Source organism: Eriocheir sinensis, unplaced genomic scaffold (assembly GCF_024679095.1).
Source record: "Eriocheir sinensis breed Jianghai 21 unplaced genomic scaffold, ASM2467909v1 Scaffold48, whole genome shotgun sequence".
Classification (NCBI taxonomy): Eukaryota; Metazoa; Arthropoda; class Malacostraca; order Decapoda; family Varunidae; genus Eriocheir; species Eriocheir sinensis.
Genome location: NW_026111809.1, coordinates 230,001 through 235,954, shown reverse-complemented (window position 1 = coordinate 235,954; position 5,954 = coordinate 230,001).

The following is a 5,954-nucleotide window of genomic DNA, read 5'->3' as shown; positions in this document are numbered from 1 at the left end:
CCTTTTTCTATTTCCCAGAGGCATTTCATCTTATGTAGAAAAGGATGAGGAAGCCGTTCATGGCCTGAAATCAACGCCCCAGGCAAAATTAACGGTGTCTGGGGGTATGGTCCCCTTTGCGAATAAGAAAAGATGAATTTAATCGCTTAGTTTTTAGTATGAACTTTGAAATGGGCACCTACCCCATGCAGAAACGTCTGCCGAATCGAACGGTACTTTCAGAATTGCTTTACGATGAACGCTAATAGAGTTATTGTCATTTTACGATGTATTTTATTAGTCTATTTTTATATAAAAAAATAAAATGAAGTCATTTCCGTATTCCACCTACTCCCATTAGACCCCACCCATTACCATAAACCTCATCCCTCTTTAATTATCACCACGTAAATTACTGACCCGATTTAATCCCTATTCGACACCTGACATGACATATTTTCGAGTTTCACATACTCCCATTAGTCCCTTCCAAATTACCGTTAGCCACCCCCCTTTAATTATCACCACGCAATTTACTGACCCCATTTACCCCTTATTCGATACCGATGATGACCTAAATACGAGTTCCAATTGCTCCCATTAGCCCCCCCATATTATCATGAGCCTCCGCCCCCTCTAATTACACATAGAACTGCACCAAGATAAAAACTAACGGGTATATTTGCATATAACTATCAGGAATGTTCGATGATTTTTTTTGATTTACAGAAAAAAACAACTTTTATTCCTTTTTCTATTTCGTAGAGGCATTTCATCTTATGTAGAAAAGGATGAGGAAGCAGTTCATGGCCTGATATCAACAACCCAGGCAAAATTAATTGTGTTTGGGGGTATGGTCCCCTTTGCGAAAAACAAGAAAAGATGAATTTTATCGCTTAGTTTTTAGTATGAACTTTGAAATGGGCACCTACCCCATGCATAAACGTCCGCCGATTAAAATGGTACTTTCAGAATTGCTTTACGAAGAACGGTAATGGAGTTATTGTCATTTTACGATGTATATCATGGGGCTATTTTTATAAAAATAAAATAAAATGAAGCCATTTCCGTATTCCACCTACTCCCATTAGCCCCTCCCCCATTATCATCAACCTCATCCCCCTTTAATTATCACCACGCAAATTACTGACCAGATTTATTCCCTATTCGACACCTGACATGACCTATTTTCGAATTCCACCTATTCCCATTAGCCCCCACCATTACTTTTCACGACCGCCCCCTTTAATTATCACCTCGCAATTTACTGACCCCATTTACTCCCTATTCGACACCGAACATGACCTAATTACGAATTCCACCTACTCCCAATAGCCCCCCCCCCTTACTCTAACCCCCCGCCCCCTCTGATTATCACCACGTAATTTACTGACCCCATTTACCCAGTATTCGACACCTCACATGACCTATTTTCGAGTTTCACCTACTCCCATTAGCCCCCCCAATTACCGTTTACCCCCGCCCCCTTTAATTATCACCACGCAATTTACTGACCCCATTTACCCCTTATTCGATACCGAAGATGACCTAAATACGAATTCCAATTACTCCCATTATCACATTATCATGAGCCTCCACCCCCTCTAATTATGACCACGCAATTTACTGACCCCATTAACCCCCTACTCGACACCCCATATGACCTATTTCCGAATACTAAAATTTAGACATTCTTACTCTTCTTGAGGCCTTATAACGGAGCTATGCACAGTAACCACTGAACTGCGGAGCAAGGTTTTCTTCCTCTTCTTCTTTTGACCCATCCCACAACACCCAATCTTATGAATTGCTGTTTTCTTACTCTAACGTAACTCGTGAAATCGAGTTAGGTTAGACTAATGGAACAGCAATCCATAAGTATGGGTGTTGTGTCGACGTGTATGGAAAATGTGATATTTCTCGCTTAGTTTTTCTCTGAACTTTGCAAAGCGTACGTAATCGATGCAGAAAACTCCGACGAATCGAATAGAACACTCAAAAGTGCTTTTAGATAAAAACTAACGGATAAATTTGCATATAACTATCAGGAATGTTCGGGGATTTTTTTGATTTACAGAAAAAAACCGTTTTTATTCCTTTTTCTATTTCCCAGAGGCATTTCATCTTATGTAGAAAAGGATGAGGAAGCCGTTCATGGCCTGAAATCAACGCCCCAGGCAAAATTAATGGTGTTTGGGGGTATGATCCCCTTTGCGAAAAACAAAAAAGGATGAATTTTATCGCTTAGTTTTTAGTATGAACTTTGAAATGGGCACCTACCCCATGCAGAAACGTCCGCCGAATCGAACGGTACTCTCAGAAGCGCTTTACGATGAACGCTAATAGAGGTATTGTCATTTTATGATGTATTTTATTAGGCTATTTTTATATAAAAAAAGAAAAGTAAGTCATTTCCGTATTCCACCTACTCCCATTAGACCCCCCCCTTACCATCAACCTCATCCCTTTTTAATTATCACTACGTAAATTACTGACCCGGTTTAATCCCTATTCGACTCCTGACATGACATTCTCGAATTCCACCTATTCCCATTAGCCCCCCCCAATTACTTTTCATCTCCGCCCCTTTTAATTATCACCACGCAATTTACTGACCCCATTTACCCCTTATTCGATACCGAACATGACCTAATTACGAATTCCAATTACATTACTACCATTAGCCATCCCACATTATCATGAACCTCCGCCCCTCTAATTATAACCACGCAAATTACTGACCCCATTAACCCCCTACTCGACACCCCATATGACCTATTTCCGAATTCTAAAATCTAGACCTTCTTCCTCTTCTTGATGCCTTATATCGGAGCTACGCATAGTAATCACTGAATTGCGGAGCAAGGTCTTCTTCCTCTTCTTCTTTTGACCCATCAAACAACACCCAATCTTTTGAATTGCTGTTTTCTTACCCTAACCTATCTCGTGAAATCGAGATAGATTAGGCTAATGGAACAGCAATTCATAAGAATGGGTGTTGAGTCGACGTGTATGGAAACAAGATAAGTTGAATTTTCTCGCTAAGTATTTGATCTGAACTTTGAAAAGGGCACCTACCCCATGCAGAAACGTCCCCTGAATCGAATAGTACCTTCAGAATTGCTTTACGACGAACGCAAATGGAGTTATTAGGCTATTTTTATATTAAATAATAAAATGATGCCATTTCTTTACATTTAAGTATTTTGATTCGAAGAGGCACTTCATCATATATCGAAAATGATGATGAAGCCTCAAATCATCGCTTCGGGCAATTTGAACAATGGAATGCAGCACCATACAATGAAATGTAATAAAGCTCGATGAAATTCAACACAAAACAATAAAATGGAACAGATAACAATGAAAAGGAAGTCATTATAATCATATGGAGCACAAAACATTGAAATCCAACACAATGCAATGAATTGCAACACAACTCATACACATACCGAGTCTAGCACATGATCGGGCTATGGTGAACCCATATCACGAGTCAAGCACATGATCAGGCGGTGGTGAAAACATATCACGAGTCCAGAACATGATCAGGCCATGGTGAACTCATAACAAGAGACTAGCACATGATTAGGCCGTGGTGAAAACATATGATGAGTCCAGCACATGATCAGGCCGTGGTGATCGCGCATCACGAGTCCAGCACATGATCAGGCCGTGTTTAACTCATACCACGAGTGTAGCACATGATTGGGCCGTGGTGATTACATATCACGAGTCTAGCACATGATCAGGCAGTGATGAATACATATCACGAGTCTAGCACATGATCAGACCGTGGTGAACTCATAACACAAGTCTAGCACATGATTAGGCCGTGGTGAAAACATATCACGAGTCTAGCACATGATCAGGCCGTGGTGAACTCATAACACGAGTCTAGCACATGATTAGGCCGTGGTGAAAACATATGACGAGTCCAGCACATGATCAGGCCGTGGTTAACTCATAACACGAGTCTAGCACATGATTAGGCCGTGGCGAACGCGTATTACGAGTCCAGCACATGATCAGGCAGTGGTGAACTTATACAACGAGTGTAGCACATGATCAGGCCGTGGTGAACTCATACCACGAGTCTACTACATGATCGGTCCATGGTGTACTCATACCACGAGTCTAGCACATGATCAAACCGTGAAGATTACATATCACGAGTCCAGCACATGATCAGGCCGTGGTGAACACATATCACGAGTCTAGCACATGATCAGGTCATGTTGAACACATATCACGAGTCCAGCACATGATCGGGCCATGGTGAATCCATATCACGAGTCTAGTACATGATCGGTCCATGGTGAAATCATACCACGAGTCTAGCACATGATCAGGCAGTGGTGAATACATATCACGAGTCTAGTACATGATCAGGCCGTGGTGAACACAGATCACGAGTCCAGCACATGGTCAGGCCGTGGTGAATTCATACCACGAGTCTAGTACATGATCGGTCCATGGTGATCTCATACCACGAGTCTAGCACATGATCAGGCAGTGGTGAATACATATCACGAGTCTAGCACATGATCAGGCCGTGGTGAATACATATCACGAGTCTAGCACATGATCAGGCCGTGGTGAACACATATCACGAGTCCAGCACATGATCAGGCCATGGTGAACTTCTTACACGAGTCTAGCACATGATCTGGCCGTGGTGAACTTATACCACGAGTCTAACACATGATCGGGCAGTGGTGAACACATATCACGAGTCCAGCACATGATCAGGTCGTGGTTAACTCATACCACGAGTCTAGCATGTGATCAGGCCGTGGTGATTACATATCACGAGTCTAACACATGATCAGGCCGTGGTGAAGACATATCATGAGTCTAGCACATGATCAGGCCTTGGTAACTACGAATTACACCTGCTCCCACTAGCCCCTCCAATTACTGTTAACCTCACCCCCTTTTAATTATCACCACGCAATTTACTGACCCCATTTACCCCTTATTCGATACCGAACATGACCTAATTACGAATTCTACAAACTCCCAATAGCCCCCCCCTTTACCCTAACCCCCTGCCCCTTCTGGTTATCACCACGCAATTTACTGACCCCATTTGCCCAATATTCGACACCTCACATGACCTATTTTCTAGTTTCACCTACTCCCATAAGCCCCCCCCTATTACCGTTAACCCCCGCCCCTTTTAATTATCAGCACGCAATTTAATGACCCCATATACCCCTTATTCGCAACCGAGTATGACCTAATTCCGAGTTCCACCTTCTCCCATTAACCCCGCCCCCCTTTAGTATTAACCCCCGCCCCCTCTAATTATCACCACGCAATTTACTGACCCCATTATCCCCCTACTCGACACTCCATATGACCTATTTCCGAATTCTAGTATGTAGATCTTCTTCCTCTTCTTGAGGCCTTATAACGGTGCTGTGCACAGTAACCACTGCAAGGCGGTGCAGGGTCTTCTTCCTCTTCTTCTTTTGACCCAGCACACAACACCCAATCTTATGAGTTGCTGTTTTCTTACTCTAACCTAACGCGTGAAATCGAGTTAGGTTAAGGTAAGGGAACAGCAATTCATAAGGTTGGGTGTTGTGTCGACATGAATGGAAAAAGTGATATTTCTCGCTTAGTTTTTACTCTGAACTTTGCAAAGGGTACCTAATCGATGCAGAACACTCCGACGAATCGAATGGTACACTCAGAATTGCTCTAAGACAAAAAATAGCGGATATATGTGCAAATAACTCTCAGAAAGCCTGAAAGCAACGCTCCGGGCAAAATTAACGGTGTTTGGGGTATGGTCCTCTATGCGAAAAACAAAGAGGAGGGGGGGAGGAAGAGGAGAATTAAGAGGAAGAGGAGGAAGACGAGGAGGAAGTAGTAGGAATGGGGTGAGGGAGGAGGAGGAGAAAGAGGAGGAGGAGGAGGAGGAGGAGGAAATGGAAGTGGATGAAAAAGAGGAAGAGGATGAGGAG